This window comes from Podarcis liolepis, assembly GCF_965112155.1.
Source record: "Podarcis liolepis genome assembly, chromosome: W".
In the NCBI taxonomy this organism is placed as follows: Eukaryota; Metazoa; Chordata; class Lepidosauria; order Squamata; family Lacertidae; genus Podarcis; species Podarcis liolepis.
Genome location: NC_139568.1, coordinates 18,684,145 through 18,703,079, shown reverse-complemented (window position 1 = coordinate 18,703,079; position 18,935 = coordinate 18,684,145). Strand labels below are relative to the sequence as shown.

At 46.3% G+C, this 18,935-nt stretch overlaps 1 long non-coding RNA gene across 1 annotated transcript; it reads right to left on the bottom strand.

Moving 5' to 3' along the window:
- Window positions 1–10,935: 10,935 nt before the first annotated feature.
- On the bottom strand, window positions 10,936–16,026 carry LOC310697861. The gene is made up of 2 exons (XR_014521223.1): window positions 14,771–16,026; window positions 10,936–14,734 (listed from the first exon to the last, which is right to left on the bottom strand). It is a non-coding gene; the product is annotated as an uncharacterized lncRNA (long non-coding RNA).
- Window positions 16,027–18,935: the final 2,909 nt, after the last annotated feature.

The window sequence follows — 18,935 nt, the reverse complement described above, 5'->3', positions numbered from 1 at the left end:
AGTTTACCCTTCGTGGCTCAGATTGATCTCCTCAGCGTGAGTTCTGGTACCCCCTCTGACCCACTAGGGCTAGCTAGACCACCCCCAGTGTCAGAAAACTCCCCCTCTGACCTGCTGCATCTTTTGAACCTTGCAGCTGGACCTGTGAGCAAGGATGGCTCACTCTTTGGCTCAGACTTGACAGTAACCTTTGGAGGGGTTCTGGGCCGCTCCTGCTCTGGCCTCTGTTGCTCTGGACTCTGTTTCTCAACAACAGGATCAGTTCCCTCCTCTTCCTCCTCATCTGAGTCAAGAAACTGTTCTGAAAGAACATCTGGGTTACCATGTATACATGTCCACCCACTTTGCTCACAAAACTCAGCACTGCTGCTCACAAGCAGCTGGGACTGGTTGCTATCAGGATATGTAAACCACCACCCCTTGGTCCCTGGTTCATATCCCACAAAGATCATTTTCCTGGACCTTGGACACCCTTTCTGCGTTTGGCCTTTGGGATGAGGACCCAAGCCTCAAAGCCAAAAACACGTAAGAAATGCACTTTGGGCTTCTTACCGTGCAGTAGAAAATAGGGTGTGTCCCCCACAGCTGAATTAAACACGCGATTCTGTGTGAACGCAGCAGCCTTCCAACATTCAGCCCGAAAGCAGAGGCTTCCCCTTTGTGTTTAATTGGAAAAAACCAAGAGGTCCTTGAAAAATCATCCAAAAGAAGCAAAATGTATTTGGACCCACCCAGACTCGTTACTGGTGTTGGGCCACACAAATCTGCATGGACTAGCTCAAAGGGCTTGTTGGTCTTTCTGCTAGACCTGGGATATGAGCATGTTTTTACCTTGGATGGCTTACAGGCTCTGCAATCTAGAAACTTCTCACATCCCTTTAATTTACACCCCTCTGTACACCCTGGGGCCTTCTTGACATAGTTCCAGTTTGAATGCGCCAGTCTTCGATGCCATAAATGGGTACACCCATCGTGTGGCGGGACGTTCGCGCACTGCACCTGTGTTACCTCAGGGGGTCCTCACCTGCAATAGGCATTTCAACCACGAACAGCCTATTCTTGCATTCAACACTGAACAGGTGTTTCCCATTCCTGGAAAAAGAACACATGTTATTCTCAAAACAGACACTGAAACCGTCAGCTACCAAAGCAGATACAGACAAAAGACAGTTGGCAATTTCTGGAACCACAAAAGCTTGAACCTCATGGTCCAGGAATGAACAGTACAGAGTCCCAGACTGAGTCAGTGGGCATCTGCTTCCATCTGCCAGAGACACAAATCTTCCACTTTGCACAGTCTTGCAGTTCCATAGAAGCCCAGCAGATGGCACTAAAGTGTGTGTCGCACCTGTGTCAACAATAAAAGAGAAGCTGGCTTCCTGTTTGGATGATTTCACCACAGCCATCAAAGCAGCAAGATGATACAGAGATGTTTTCTCCTTACTTTCGCCTCGACCAGAGCCTTTGGCAGTCTTCCCACGCCTCTGCGCCTGGGAATCGTCTCTTATCTGCATTCCTTTCTGGCTGACCTTGGGTTCCTGAGCCTCTGCAGGGCAATCTCTCACAAGATGGCTAGTAGACCCACAGCGAAAACAGCGTTTGGAGACAAAGGCTTTTACAGAGCTCTCACTGCTTCTCTCTGCACCCCCACTCCTGGGTGCACAGCTTCCAGAGGAACAGCCTGTGTCTGCTTTCCTCTCAGCTCGCTGTCTTGGCTTCGTTTTTAGCTGCGGGGCTGGGGCAGGGGAAGCCCGAGCTTCCCCTGACCCCAGATCCCAGAGTGGGATCCATCCCGCTCGCTGTTTTGGCTTCTGCCAAAGCCGCGTGCAGCCTCTCCTGGCTGGAGAGGTTGTGCGTGGCTAAAGAGGAAGCCAAGACAGCCAGCGGGATGGATCCCGCTCGCTGTCTTGGCTTCTTTGCTCTTTGGGGCTGGGGGGGGATAATTTTTTTTTCTTTATTCCCCCCCTAAAAACTAGGTGCACCCTATGGTCCGGTGCACCCTATGGAGCGAAAAATACAGTACGTATCTATCTATCTATCTATCTATCTATCTATCTATCCCCTGCCCTCACCAGCTTAGGTGTAGAGCAAGTTAAAGTAGTCTAGTTTGCAGATGACTGTTGCATGGATCACCATAGCTAGGTTGGAAAGGGACAGGTAAGGTAAGGTAAAGGGACCCCTGACCATTAGGTCCAGTCCTGACCGACTCTGGGGTTGCGGCGCTCATCTCGCTTTATTGGCCGAGGGAGCCGGCGTACAGCTTCCGGGTCATGTGGCCAGCATGACTAAGCCGCTTCTGGAGAACCAGAGCAGCGCACGGAAACACCTTTTACCTTCCCGCTGGAGCGATACCTATGTATCTACTTGCACTTTGACATGCTTTCTTTTTCTTTTTTTTAAGCGTTTATTAATTTTACAATAAGAACATCTAATTAACATATCAAATCAAATCCAATAAAAATTAAAAATTAAAATAAAAAGTCCAATTGTCTTCCAAATTGTAATCTTAATTTTTTTACTTCCCACGGTCTGACTTCCAAAGCGTTTTCAACATCATAGTCCTGCGTCTTGTCATCGATGTTTTCATAATTCCGTATCATGATTTTATCCTCCCCGCTTGTCTCTCTTCTGTGACCCTCGATCATGTCAGAAGACAGATGTTTTTGTCCCATGGAGTGCAGATTTGCCAGTGTGTTATACTCTTTCAGCTATTTTTGTTTTTCAATCGCTCCACTTCATCTAATTGCCTCCATTCCAGGCTTCTGTCCAGCTCTTTAAAGATGATTATTTTGGGGGCAACTCCCAAATCATTAGTCTTTCCCATCCAGCTGTTATCAGAGAAACAGAAAAAAAACCTCCTTCAAAGACTCCTTGTTGATTTATACTTAAGCAAACTGCACTTTGACGTGCTTTCGAACTGCTAGGTTGGCAGGAGCAGGGACCGGGCAACGGGAGCTCACCCCGACCTTCTGATTGGCAAGTCCTAGGCTCTTTGGTTTAACCCACAGCACCACCTGCGTCCCATTTGGCATAGATTTAAAAATGCCAGTTTGGCTGCATTTGTGACCAGTGCCTCCACAGAGACAGAAGCTTCCAGGATCACACTGGGACTCCTGATGGCAGCTACATGTGACTATTGCGCCCCATGAAGAGCTAGGGGCTGGCAAACCGAACCGAAATCATCCTGGCCCAGGCATTGGATGCCCATCTTTGACGGATAAAGATTCAGCCGACTCCGTTTCCTCCATCCCAGCACACCCACCTAAAAACTGGCCAATATATCCAGGGTAGCATCTGGCCAGGGCCACGAAGCAGCAGATGTTTGCTGTCAGATCTGTGGTTATGTACAAGATATGTGAATAAAGGGTGAATTTGGGGTTCCCCAATGCAAAAACTCTGAGGATCCATGAGGATCCGTGCTTCAGAACCACCTTTTTGAGCCATGCAGTTTCCAGGAAGCCATGGATTCTAGTTTTTTGTGGTGCAGGCTGTGCCCTTGGGCTTGATATGTGATTTGACGGAGTTGGAGGTACCCCAATACAAAAACCCTGAGGATCCATGAGGATCTGTGCTTCAAAACCACGTTTTTGGGCCATGGAGTGGCCAGGAAGCCGTGCATCCGTGCTATTTGTGCTGCAGGCTGTGCCCCTGGCTATGATGTGAGATTTGACGGTGAGTTTGAGGTGGCCCAATGCAAAAAACATGAGGACCCATGCTTCAAAACCACGTTTTGGGGCGATGGTATGACCAGGAAGCCGTGGTTATGTGTTTTTGGTGGTGCAGGCTGTCCCCCTGGACATAACGTGTGATTTGAGGGATTGTTTGGGGTGGCCTAATGCAAAAAGTTTGAGGATCCATCCGGATCCGTGCTTCAGAACCTGGTTTTTGGGCCATGGAGTTGCCAGGAAGCCGTGGATCCGAGTTTTCTGTTCTGCAGGCTGTGCCCATGGGCATAATGTGTGATTTGACGGTGAGTTAGTGGTGACCCAATGCAAAAAGCGCGAGGATACACGTTTTGGGGCAATGGTATGGCTAGGACCGTTTATCTGCGCTTTTTGTGGTGCAGGCTTTGCCCCTAGGGATGATGTGATTTGACGGTAAGTTTGGGTGGCCCAATGCAAAAGGTTTGAGGATTCATAAGGATCCATGCTTCAGAACCACGTTTTTGGGCCATGGTATGGCCAGAAAGCCATGGATCCGTGTTTTTTGTCATCCAGGCTGTGCCCTGGATATGATGTGTGACTTGACGGTGAGTTAGGGGTGGCCCAATGTAAAAAGAGTGAAGATCCATGAGAATCTATGCTTCGAAACCACGTTTTTGGGCCATGGTATGACCAGGAAGCAGTGGATCCTAGTTTTTTGTGGTGCAGGCGGTGCCCCTGGACATGGTGTGTGATTTGACGCTGAGCTTGTGTTAGCCCAATGCAAAAGGCATGAGCTTCCATGAGGATCCATGCTTCAAAACCATGTTGTTGGGCCTTGGTATGGCAAGGAAGCCATGAATCCTAGTTGTTTGAGGTGAAGGATCTGCCCCTGGACTTGATGTGTGATTTGACGGTGAGTTACGGGTGGCCCAATGCAAAAAGTGGGAAGATCCTTGAGGATCCGTGCTTCAGAACCACATTTTTGGGCCATGGAGTTGCCAGGAAGCCGTGGATGCGAATTTTTTTGTGGTGCAGCCTGCTCCCATGGGCATGATATGTAATTGGAATGTGAGTTTGGGGTGGCCCAATGCAAAAAGCGTGAGGATCCATGAGGATAAGTACTTCAGAACCACGTTTATCGGCCATGGAGTTGCCAGGAAGCCTTGGATCCAATTTTTTTGTGGTTCAGGCTGTGCCTCTGCACAAGACGTGTGATTTGACACAGAGTTTGGGGTGGCCCAATGCAAAAAGCGTGAGGATCCATGAGGATATGTGCTTTGAAACCACGTTTTAAGGTAATGGACTGGCCACAAAACCGTGGATCCATGTTTTTTGTGGTTCAGGCTATGCCTCTGCATATGACGTGTGATTTGACAATGAGTTTGGGGGGGTTTCGGAGCCATGATTTTGGGCCATGGAGCTGCCAGGAAGCAGTGGATCCTTGATTTTTGTAGTGCAGGCTGTGCCCATAGGTATGATATATAATTTAATGTTGTGTTTGGGTGGCCCATTCCAAAAGCATTAGGATCCATGATGATCCATGCTTCAAAACAATGTTCTTGTGCAATGATATTGCCAGGAAGGCGTGGATACGGGTTTTTTGTGGTGCAGACTGTGCCTCTGGCTATGCTGTGTGATTTGACAGTGTGTTTGGGTTGGCCCAAGGCAAAAAACATGAGTATCCACGAGGATCCGAGCTTCGAAACCACGTTTTTGGGTCATGGACTCGCCAGGAAGCCTTGGATTTGATTTTTTGTGGTGCAGGCTGTGCCAATAGACATGACATATGATTTCACGCTGAGTTGGGTGTGGCCCAGATCAAAAAGCTAAGGGACCAGTGCAAAAGGCGCGAGGGTCCATGAGGATCAATACTTCAGTACCACGTTTTTGGGCCATGATATGACCAGGAAGACGTGTATCCTAGTTTTTTTTTGTGGTGCAGGCTGTGCAAATGTGTGATTTGACGGTATGTTTGCATTGGCCCAATGCAAAAAGCATGAGGATCCACAAGGATCCAAGCTTCGAAACCACGTTTTTGGATCATGGACTGGCCAGGAAGCCGTGGATTTTAGTTTTTTGTGAGTGCAGACTGTGCCTCTGGCTATGCTGTGTGATTTGACAGTGTGTTTGGGTTGGCCCAAGGCAAAAAACATGAGTATCCACGAGGATCCGAGCTTCAAAACCACGTTTTTGGGTCATGGACTCGCCAGGAAGCCTTGGATTTGATTTTTTGTGGTGCAGGCTGTGCCAATAGACATGACATATGATTTCACGCTGAGTTGGGTGTGGCCCAGATCAAAAAGCTAAGGGACCAGTGCAAAAGGCGCGAGGGTCCATGAGGATCAATACTTCAGTACCACGTTTTTGGGCCATGATATGACCAGGAAGACGTGTATCCTAGTTTTTTTTTGTGGTGCAGGCTGTGCAAATGTGTGATTTGGCGGTATGTTTGCATTGGCCCAATGCAAAAAGCATGAGGATCCACAAGGATCCAAGCTTCGAAACCACGTTTTTGGATCATGGACTGGCCAGGAAGCCGTGGATTTTAGTTTTTTGTGAGTGCAGACTGTGCCTCTGGCTATGCTGTGTGATTTGACAGTGTGTTTGGGTTGGCCCAAGGCAAAAAACATGAGTATCCACGAGGATCCGAGCTTCAAAACCACGTTTTTGGGTCATGGACTCGCCAGGAAGCCTTGGATTTGATTTTTTGTGGTGCAGGCTGTGCCAATAGACATGACATATGATTTCACGCTGAGTTGGGTGTGGCCCAGATCAAAAAGCTAAGGGACCAGTGCAAAAGGCGCGAGGGTCCATGAGGATCAATACTTCAGTACCACGTTTTTGGGCCATGATATGACCCGGAAGACGTGTATCCTAGTTTTTTTTTGTGGTGCAGGCTGTGCAAATGTGTGATTTGACGGTATGTTTGCATTGGCCCAATGCAAAAAGCGTGAGGATCCATGAGGATACGTGCTTTGAAACCACGTTTTAAGGTAATGGACTGGCCACGAAACCGTGGATCCATGTTTTTTGTGGTTCAGGCTATGCCTCTGCATATGATGTGTGATTTGACAATGAGTTTGGGGGGGTTTCGGAGCCATGATTTTGGGCCATGGAGCTGCCAGGAAGCAGTGGATCCTTGATTTTTGTAGTGCAGGCTGTGCCCATAGGTATGATATATAATTTAATGTTGTGTTTGGGTGGCCCATTCCAAAAGCATTAGGATCCATGATGATCCATGCTTCAAAACAATGTTCTTGTGCAATGATATTGCCAGGAAGGCGTGGATACGGGTTTTTTGTGGTGCAGACTGTGCCTCTGGCTATGCTGTGTGATTTGACAGTGTGTTTGCATTGGCCCAATGCAAAAAGCATGAGGATCCACAAGGATCCAAGCTTCGAAACCACGTTTTTGGATCATGGACTGGCCAGGAAGCCGTGGATTTTAGTTTTTTGTGGTGCAGGCTGTGCCCCTGGACTTGATCTGTGATTTGGCAGTGAGTTTGGGATGGCCCAATGCAAAAAGCGTGAGGATCCATGAAGATACATGATTCTAGGCCATGTTTTTGGGCCATGGAGTTGACAGGAAGCCATATATCCGTGTTTTTTGTGGTGCAGGCTGTGCCCCTAGACATGATGTGTGCTTTGACGGTGAGTTTGGGGTGGCCCAATGCAAAAAGCAAGATAATCCATGAGGATCCGTACTTTTGAACCATGTTTTTGGGCCATGGAGTTTCCTGGTAGCTGTGGATCCGAGTTGATGGTGCTGCAGGCTGTGCCCCTGGACATGATGTGTGTTTTGACGGTTAGTTAAGGGTGGCCCAATGCAAAAAATGTGAGGATCCATGAGGAACTGTGCTTCAAAACCATGTTTTTGAGCCATGTATGGCCAGGAAGCCGTGGCTCATATTTTTTTTAAGTGAAGGCTGTGCCCCTGGACTTGATGTGTGATTTGACTGTGTGTTTGTGTAGGCCCAATGCAAAAACTGTGAGGATCCATGAGGATCCGTGCTTCAGAACTATGTTTTTCGGCCATGGACTTTCCAGGAAGCCATGGATCCGAGTTTTTGATGGTGCATGCTGTGCCCATGGGCATGATATGTGATTTGACGGTGAGTTTGGGGTGGCCCAATGCAAAAAGCACGAGGATCCATGCTTCTAAACGATGTTTTTGGGCCATAGTATGGCCAGGAAGCCTTGGATCATACTTTTTTGACGTACAGGCTGTGCCCCTGGACTTGATGTGTGATTTGATGGTGAGTTAGGCATGGCCCAATGCAAAAAGTGAGAGGATCCATGAGGATTTGTACTTCAGAACCAGATTTTTGGGCCATGGACTGGCCCGGAAGCCGTGGATCCTAGTTTTTTGAGTTGCAGGCTATGCCTCTGGACTGTATTTGTGATTTGGCGGTGAGTTAGGCGTGGCCCAATGCAAAAGGCATGAGGATCCATGGGGATCCGTGCTTCAGAACCAAGTTTTTTGGCCATGGTATGGCCAGGAAGCCATAGATCCGTGTTTTTTGTGGTGCGGGCTGTGTCCCTGGACATGACGTGTGATTTGACAGTGAGTTTGGTGGGGCCCAATGCAAAAGGTTTGAGGAGCCATGAGGATCAGTGTTTCAGAACTACGTTTTTCAGCCATGGAGTTTCCAGGAAGCCATGGATCCGAGTTTTTGATGGTGCATGCTGTACCCATGGGCATGATATGTGATTAGACGGTGTGTTTGGGGTGGCCCAATGGAAAAAGTAAGAGGATCCATGAGGATCCATGTTCCAAAACCTTGTTTTTTGGCGATGGTATGGCAAGAAAGCCTTGGATCCTAGTTTTTTGAGGTGCAGGCTGTGCCCCTGGAATTTATGTGTGATTTGGCGGTGAGTTTGTTGTTTAGTCGTTTAGTCATGTCCAACTCTTCGTGACCCCATGGACCAGAGCACGCCAGGCACTTCTGTCTTCCACTGCCTCCCACAGTTTGGTCAAACTCATGCTGGTAGCTTTGAGAACACTATCCAACCATCTCGTCCTCTGTCAAATCAAATATCTTTAATACGGTCAGTGACCAGGAAGCAATTTATAAAATATGACATTAAGAGTAGTATTGTGCTACAAGTAGCAGTAAAAATGTGGCCAATTCTCAGAATTGGTGCTTATATTTATGACCAGGTTTCGAGTTTTAAGTTTTTAAAATTCAATTCAGGAGTCACTACTGTTTATTGCGTGGCGAGTTCCCGCCCCCCACCAGGATAAATAAAAACACGAGACACCATGGTTTAAGGTTAAATGGGCGAATTAGGCCACAACTTTATTGAATTCAGGAATGAGAGGCATTGGCTTAGGCATTGGTCCTAAGGACTATCCGGCTCCAGCCCATTTGCTGGAGACACGGGGAAGGGTTAACACTATATCGGGGGAGTCTCCCGCCGAGGCACGTTGACTAGGAGCTCCCCCGGGTCACTGCTCGGGGGTGTGCCTTTGGCCCACACCTCCATAGGCTTCGGACAGGGCCACCCCCCCCGGAGTCCTTTAACGGACCACCCTTTGCTCACTGGGGGGAGGTGATGGCGTTCCTCCCCCCCCCCCACATCCTCTTAACCCCTTCTTACCAATGCCTACCGCCACACGAGCAATCGCTCGCCGCCAATACTCTCATGCCTGAAACCAATCCCTTACCCCCTTTGCTATATCAGTAAGCCACATGTCATTTCCCGCATCTGAAAGATGCACGCCATCAAGCCAGTAGAGGGCCTCGCAGTTGCCCGGGTGGTCAATGACCCACCCACCCCAGGCTGCCACTCTACGCACCACCAAGCCCGATCCAAGGCTTTCCCTAGCCCTATTTATGGCCATCGGGCACCTGCTCTCTCTCCAAACCCGGCTTTCCATCAACAAGGCCCAAAGAATGGTGATGTTTGGATAAGAGGCCTTCAGTTCCTCAAAGTCACTAAAGATGTGTCACATCAAGTCGACTGCCTTTCTGTAAGCTAAATCCTTTTCGCCTATTTGGATAACTGAAGCATCTGGGGGGCCCTCCGCTGCCGCTCTGGCCCTAATTGCGGGCCACATTTCGGCCCAGCGCATTCCCCTCCGATAGATCCAGGATACTGATGTAGTTAAGGTGCGGCCTGAGACCGGAATTGATGGCGCGGGCCCTGGCCCAATGCACAATGCTGTGCCCGATTATCCAGACGCGCGCCCTCATAGCTCCTGCACCCTAGGGTCCCCGTTAATGGCATGGTTTCTATCCCAGTGGACAGTGCAGGGCCTATAATCCAAATGTGCACCACAATCACAAGGTCTTACGAATATATCCCTTAAATGCATCAGACTTCCACTGCCCCCAAGTCCTTCATCCTTTCAGCTGAGAGTCCCAAATGCAGTGCTGTGGTGGCGGCCCCAATCCTATAGGAGTTAGCCGTGAATTCAGTTGAGGATAAACTGCAGGCAGCAATCTCCCTTCGCATAATGCGCGTGGACTGATGCCGTGCAAGGCGGGAGCCATCCAAATGTATAAGGAATAGACCTGAGACGGTTGGTCTCACGTACATGAAATGTTTAGTGTCCTTTACTGCTGATCGGTTTTGGAACATTGGACATCCAGGACTAAATTGGATCTGAACAAGGTCAGGTCTCTCAAACTAACCCTGGGCAGCGGATTCTGGTTGGCCCTTACAAACCACTTCGCCAATGCGCATAACGCCAAAGGCAATGGAGTATGCAGCTGAAAATAACCGGGCCTTGTCCTCGGACCAACAGATACTTCTTATTTTATTTTATTATTATTATTATTTTATTTATTTATTTATTTTGGAATTGGCATAGAATGTCATAAGGGCCTTCTACCATCACTTTTAGGAGGCTGCAGCCTGCGCCAGCCCTACAACAACAACAACAACAACAACAACAACAACAACAACAACAACAACAACAACAACAATAATTTATTATTTGTACCCCGCCCATCTGGCTGTGTTTCCCCAGCCACTCTGGACGGCTTCCATAGAAACCAGAAATACACTAAAATATCACACATTACAAAACTTCCCTGAACAGCAGCCCTACAGTGCCCTTCACACTAATAAGTCCACACCAGGGTCTATGGATTAACAACCTTACAGAAAAAGGGAGATTGCCGCCTACTGGATGTTTAAGAGTCTTTGCTGCACGACCCAGCACCCTCCAATGTACCAAGTATTGCAGAGCTTCAGCCTTGGGTAGGTGGTGTGTCAAGCCTAGGATTCTCTACTTTGCCTTGAGGTGTGTCAAGCCTAGCATTTATTCATTCATTTATTCATTATTTATTTATTTATTATTTATTATAAATTTGCCTTGGAACTCCATAAAGTCCAACCAAGCCTTTTTATAAGATCTAAGCGTGGACGGGGCTCCTGAAGCTAATACTCCCTTCAGGACATCATGTTCCCAAGGCTCCAAAGGTGCTCCCGGAATGGCTGTGGCACTTTGCTGCGCCTGAGCATCTGTGATGTCATTGTTAACCCCAGGGGTAAATTTGGTAGAGAAATAGATGTTTAATTCTAAGCACAAAAGGACAAAGGTCCGGGGCAGATCTGCCACTCTAGGAAAGTGCGATAATTGCTTTGACAGGACACTGACAACCGTTTGATTGTCGGTCCAGAAGCATACCTGGTGATTCCTGAACTCGTCAGCACGCAAATGCCATTGTACTTTTCCAGGAACTTCAACCCAACCTTCAGGTCTGACTTGACCACTTTAGAGAGGCGCACTCAGAGTTGCGGAGCACGCAGTCCCACTGACAGCTTAGCCAATCGCCCACAAAAGGGGCGGCCAGGGGACACTACCCAGCATGCAAAGTTGAGGTGACCGAAGCGTGAATTGACTCTGGCCAAGGGTGATTTTCTTGAGGGGAAGAAGTTGCAGAATTAATGCTAGCCTCTCCCTTAGTAGGCTATTGTGCCTATTGTGGTGGTCTGTGCAATTGTGTCCAATTCAATACCCAAAATAGGTTATGGTCAAAACTGGACCCTCTATTTTGTCCGCCACCAAAGGTACCCCAAGCTTCTCAGCCAGGGAGGTGAAAGCCTCTAAAGGAGAAGCGCAATCAGGGCTATTACTAATGATGGGGGGGGGAAGAGTTATTGAGGTAATGGGTCACCCCTTCAGAACCAGTTCTAAAGCGAAGAGCCCAGTCCAAAATTGCACTAAATGACTCAAAGGCTGCACAAGCTACTGAGCACCCTATCGGCATAGATTTGTCTATGGAATAAGCCCCTCAAATCTACAACCTAGCCATAGAAATTCCTCAGGGTGAATTGGCAGGAGACGGAAAGTCGACTCAATGTCGCACTTAGCCAAGAGTGCGCCCCTGCTGAACCTGCACATATGCTTTATAGCCTGATCAAGGAGGCATACTTCACAGAACAAGGCTTCTGTGGTATTGCATCATTGACTGAGCCACCTCTAGTGTAGGGTAGGTTGTGGATCATAGGATACTCTCCTGGAGTCTATGGGGGGACAATGCCAAAAGATGAAATGAGTAAACCCGCTATAGGTGGGTCCCGGCCAAAAATTTCTTTAATTTCTTTTTGCAATAGCTGGGATTTCCCAAACTGATTCTTTGGTTGGGGGGGGGGGGTTACCTGAGTTAGGGGGTAATGAAACGAGGATCTTGAAGCCATAAGAGCCAGGGTACTTTGCTGCCTCTATTTTAGGGTATTTATCAAGAAGGGTTCTAAGAGGTGAGAGCTTAACAGAAGAGAACATCACAGTCAAGGGCCAAATTCATACCAGTTTGTGGCTGTTCTTTTTGGCGGGTCTGTGAGCTTTTCAAGACCCCTGGTGGAAATGCCCCCTGCTGCCCGGAAAGGCTGTTTACCTTTAAAACATGAAGACGCTGGGTGGTTACCTAGGCACTTCTCACATTCATGCGCATACTTACAATTTGGCCCCTGGCACACACCCGTGTTGTACTCCCAGCAAACCTCATGGTGAGGGACTCGCTTAGCTTCAAATTTTCTAACTTTCCTTTTTCCACATAGGGACCCATATGCTCCATCCAGTAATTCTGGTCGCTCGGAACCCAGCAGGTGGTGGGCAGCAGGAAGCTTTTCTGAATCGTCCTCGGCATCAGAAGGCTTACTTCTTTTGCTCTTCTTGGCCGAATGCTTCTTCTTACTTAGACTTCTTTCTCCCTTGCCCATCATTGGAGACCGGTGCTGTTCTGCAGCCGCTGCCACTTCCTGTTGCCCCTGTGTCTCTTCCTCCGATGAGGTTTCGGAGCCCCCTTCCGCGGTAAAGACTGAGGTTGTGAATGCTGTAGCATACTGGGAAAGTCTGGGGTATACTGAGAGGCAGAAAGGTTATAATTGTAAGCATGAGCCCTACCTCCCGAGGATCTGTCATTGGAAACCCAGGGACACGTAGACTGTAATTATGTGTGAGGATGCATAAATGGATTGCTACCCGAATGTGGAACCCTAAATAAGGAGGCCAAAGTGCACGGGAGCTCCTCATTGCTGGACGGAAGTACTCACTATTTGGGAAGAGGCCGCAGTGACCATGGGCCTGAATTGGTAAAAGGTTTCAAAAGCAGATTAAACACTGACTAGGCCTGTGGGTTGCAGGGCACAGGAGGCTACCCTGACCCATCTCGGACACGGACCCACTGTTGAATCATTGACTGCTCTCAGCACTGCCGCGGTGGCTGCAGAGGTGCCGGGGTGGTCCACAACGTTAGGTGGCGTATCTGGGATGCATTCTTGGGTGAGCGCCAGAGGTACCGCTGCCACCTGGTCTGTGGGCCTATATTGCCTATAAAATGTCTAAAAAGCATTCAACAACTGTGCCAAAGCCTGTGGGTTACTAGGCACTACGAAGGCCTGGGACCCCTCCTGGTTCCCTTGTGCCACCCCAGATATAGCGGCTTTTTGCTGGTTCTCTTGAGCAGACATAGTTTGATACCCTTAATTAGCCTGGTTCTGTAAAATCAACGCCAACTAGCTTGGATTATACGCGTGAGCTGCGAGCAATATCACGGTAGTTCAGTATTGTCTGCACTGGTAAGTTTAAAGGACCCAAAGATGCCTAACTAATCTCCAACAAATTGCATTTAGCTGCAAACAATATCACCGTAGCTCAGTATTATCTGCACTGGATAGCAGTCCAAAATACCAGCCCACACCTCAAAGCAATGTATTTAGAGGAATACTGAGTCTATAATAAAACAGAAGAGAAACTTTGATAATGTAAGCAGCTATGCAGCAAGCTAGAGGTAGAATTATAAATTGTAACCCAGCAATACAGCAGTGAAAAATGATAAATTGACTTATGCAACAAACCTATAAGCAAAGCAAAGCTCCCAAGAGCCCTTAAGCACTATTATCAAAATCAACCAAATGAATTAAATTGCCAAATTAAATATATACTTATAAACTAACAGATGAAATACCAGAAAGAGATGAACATAGAAGAGGCATGAGCTATTTACTTTAGATTCCCTATAAACCTGTATGTAAAGCTTATTTTGCAGGCGAAGAAGCCCTTTAATAAATCAAATGATATAAAACCTGATCTCTTTTTCCTTATAACTATGAATTGACTATACCAAATTATAACACTTAATGCCTAGGCAGAGAGTAAATGACACAGCTCCTCAGAGCACCGCAAGCTGAATGAAATAATTTGAATTCCAATATACTGTGCACTAATGCTTCAATTTAATTTAAATGCGTTTCGTAAATTCCCAGAATGAAATTCTCAAGAGTGTAAGTATAAACAAAAGCAGTCAAATTAATTAGAGGATACCAATTCTAAGATCAGCCTAGCCAGAGACGCTGTAGCCAGCTCTATACAAGCTTATGCACCAAGAGGAGGGGCTCCCTGCAGCCCCTTGTGCGCTCTTATTTAAGCTAGGCTCTTTTAATTGCACCATCATCCTTTGTTTATATTGCTTATGTTTATTTCCTTTGTTTATATTGCTTTTGAATTTAAAACCAACGAGAAAGTGAGGGGCACTCGAAAAGGAGATAGCTCCCACGTGGTTTTGCCTCTCCTAAAATGGCTGCCGCCGCAAGGCCACGTGGGCAATCAAAATGGCGGCCGTAATGCGTTCCCGTTGCCTAGCGACAATGAACATGTGCGAAAACACTTAACACTAGCCCTTTAACACTGAAAAATTCCACAGCCTCAAGAGCAAAACCTGCAAGCATTCCCCACGTACCCCTTATGAACGTTAATTATTCCCCTGGTTTTCTCGCCGGTTAAGCTTAAAAGGGAGGGTTTGTAAAGTTACTTCCCACGTGGAATGCCTATAGTAAAATGGCGGCCGCCCGGAAGGGCACATGGGCGGATGAAATGGCGGCCGGGGTGCGCTGGTTGCCCGGCAACGGCGCAGCTGCTTCCGAGGCTTTCCAAGTCTAAACTTCCGCGCGAAAATAAAACAGCCTGTAGAGGAAGCGATGCTCTGTGGAAGCCACTCACCCCTTCAAGAATGGTGCTGAAATGATTATTTAACAAGAAATTTTGCCCCTCACCCCGGCAAGAAAATGAAACACAACCGGCACAAAATGCAGCCCGCTCTCCTCCCGCAGCTGCCGTTCCACCTAATTGCACCACGCTCCCCTGCACAAACCCCTAGCTAAAACCTGAAGCCCCAACAGCAAAACCTGATTGGATGGGTGCGCTGCGTCCTCCGTGGAAATAACGAAGAGGAGCCAAACGTTTTTCCTTGAGCTCCTTGCAGAACAGGCAGTCAGCAGCCGAGGGCAAGCAACGGATCAGCAGAAAAAGCTCCACAAAGCTGAATAAATTCCTCTGAAGGGGGCATGCAGCAGCAGGTACGGCAAGCTCCTGAGGGCAGGGAACTTGCACCGAAACACACAGAGCTCCCTGTAAAACTGTAGACGTGAAAGAGATGCTGGAAGGAAAGCACACAAACACACACACACAGTGATTTTAGCTCAATTACAGCTCCGGTGTTAAACTGCAGCAGCTGGAATGGAGCGCAAAGGGGGGAAACCCCCAGAAGGAAAAAAGCCCCAAATTGGTTTCAGCTCCAAAACCAGAGATGACAACTCCTGAACATCAAGCAGTTTAGAAATCAAGCAACACCAGCAGCGAATGCTGGAAATTCTCTGAAAAAGAAAGGGAGCTTCTTCTGTGCAGCTACAGCAAATTCCACGAGGTGCCCTGCAGCTCAAGAACAAAGGCAACAAAGAAGCAAGGCAGGAACGCTCCAGGCAACGCAGATAAGATCTCCGACAAACAGGAACAGCTGATATGGGGGAAACAAACGTGGGGGCTAGCTGGCTAAAAGAGGGTGAGCCCCCTCTGCGCCGGCCCTAAATAGGGCAGACACGGCCGGGATTCCTCTGCTCTCGCGGGGGCTGAAAGCAGCCCCCGCTCACGTGGGGGGGGGTGGGCGTGCAGCCCGCAACCCCACCTCCTGGGCAGGCCGGAAGTGGCTTTATCCTTCTTTCGATGTTTACAGTTTGAACTCCTTTGTAGACATCATTGCTCGTCTTATTCTTGTTGCAATGTAACAGTACTTTGCCACGGACCTGTTAATTTCGGGCTCTTTGTCAGCTAAGAGGTGTCTGATATAGGTGTCGTCTGTACTATGAGGTATTTTCCTCAGAATCGGTTCGATCAGCTCTTTTCTTGAGTCTCGATATAATGGGCAGTATAAGATGACATGCCCAATGGTTTCGATTTCATCGCTGTTACAGGGACATAATCTTTGTTCGATCGGTATTTTATTGTATCTTCCCTCTAGAAGAGCTGAAGGGAGAGCGTTAAAGCGGGCCCTGGAAAATGTCCATCGGTGTTTAGCGTTGTCTAGAACTTTGAGATAGTTTGCTAGATGGGGCCTTTGGGAATTGTATAGAAGTTTATAAGTTATCGGAAGTTGGTTAAAGTCATTTTGGGTTTCAATGTCCCTGAGTCTTTCTTTGATTATGTTATTGGCCCTTCCCCCTTCTAAACTTAATAAATACTCTGTCCAACCATCTCGTCCTCTGTCATCCCCTTCTCCTTGTGCCCTCCATCTTTCCCAACATCAGGGTCTTTTCCAGGGAGTCTTCTCTTCTCATGAGGTGGCCAAAGTATTGGAACCTCAGCTTCACGATCTGTCCTGTCAGTGAGCACTCAGGGCTGATTTCCTTAAGAATGGATAGGTTTGATCTTCTTGCAGTCCATGGGACTCTCTAGAGTCTCCTCCAGCACCATAATTCAAAAGCATCAATTCTTCGGTGATCAGCCTTCTTTTGTTTCTCCCCCCCCCCGTATAATATTTTTTATTAATTTTAGCATACAAAATTTGGACATACCACACAAATTATTTTACGTATATCCTTTTTTGAACTTCCTTCAGCATCTCTGATAGCCTTCCGTCTTAATTATTTCTCTTGCAATTCCTAACTTAATATTGCCTTTACATTTTCTAACAAATCATTTCTTCCTTTCCATTTTTACAATATTTCTTAAATTACTCTTCACAGAGCTTCTTGTAGTCCTACAAACGTAATTTGAGCATCGCAAATACTTTTCAGATACTCAGTAAATTTAATCTAGTTTTCGGTAAACCTCTGGTCCTGCCGGTCTCGGATCCTTCCTGTTAGCTTGTCTAATTCTGCTTAGTCCATCAATTTCATCCTACAGTCTTCTAATGTTGGTAATTCTTCTTGCTTCCATTTTTGGGCCAATAATATTCTTGCTGCAGTTACTGCGTATAAAAACAACTTACAGTCTTTCCTTTTTATATAATTTCCAACAATACCTAAAAGAAATGCTTCTGGCTTTTTAATAAAAGTATATTTCAACATTTTTTTCAACTCATTATATATCATCTCCCAGAAGTATTTCACCTTTTTACATTCCCACCACATATGATAAAATGATCCTTCTTTTTCTTTACATTTCCAACATTTATTGCTAACTTTATACATTTTTGCTAACTTAACTGGCGTGATGTACCATCTATACATAATCTTCATCATGTTTTCTTTCAATGCATTACATGCAGTAAATCTCAAACCTTCCTTCCATAATTTGACCCACTCACTTAATTGAATATTATATCCTAGATCTTTTGCCCAATGAATCATCACTGATTTTACCTCCTCGTCCTTCAAGTGCCACTCCAGCAGTAATTTATACATTTTTGACAGAATTTTAAAATCATTATTTAATATTTCTTGTTGAAACCTCGATTCTTTTTCACAGAAACCATTTTCTTTGATATCTTGTTTAAACACTTCGTTCACCTGATAATAATGTAACCAATCATTAACATACTGTTTCACTTCTTCATATGACTTTAATCTCCATTTTCCTCCTTCTTTGATTACTAATTCCCCATATGTTATCCATCTCCCACTCATATTAACCTTTTTTACACACATCATTTCTAATGGAGACAACCAATGCGGTGTTTTTTGTTCCAATAGGTTTTTATACTTATCCCAAATTTCGATAAGAGATCTTCGAAATATGTGGTTTCCAAATCCTTTATGGACATTTTTCTTGTTATACCACAAATATGCATGCCACCCAAATCTATTATCGTGACCTTCTAAATCTAACAGTTCTGTATTCTCCAGTTTCATCCACTCCTTCAACCAACAGAGGCACGATGCTTCATAATATAATTTCAAGTCCGGCAGGGCGAAGCCTCCTCTTTCTTTAGCATCTGTTAATAACTTACATTGTATTCTCGGCTTCTTACCCTGCCAGATATATCTTGAAATTATCTTCTGCCACTCTTTAAATATTTTTGCCCCTTTGATTATTGGAATTGTCTGAAACAAAAATAACATCTTTGGTAGCACGTTCATCTTTATTGCTGAAATCCTTCCCCAAAATGATAATTTCAACCTTCCCCATACATCTAGATCCCTTTTAACACTATTCCACATTGGTGTATAATTATTTTGAAATAGATCAATATTTTTCGGGGTTAACCAAATTCCCAAGTATTTAACTTTCTTAACCACATCTATACCTATTTGTTGTTGTAATGTTTCAACCAATTCTTGTTCCATATTTTTAACCATTATCTTAGTTTTCTTTTTATTCAATTTAAATCCCGCCACTTGACCGAACTGTTCTATCTCCTCTATTACTTCATTGATACTTATTGATGGTTCTTCAATTGTTAATACCAAGTCATCGGCAAAGGCTTTTACCTTATATTCATTCTGACCGACTGTAACCCCCTTTATCTGCTCATTGTTCCTTATCAACCTTAGAAGTACTTCCAGTACCGATATGAACAATAATGGAGAAAGGGGACATCCTTGTCTTGTGCCTTTAGCAATTACT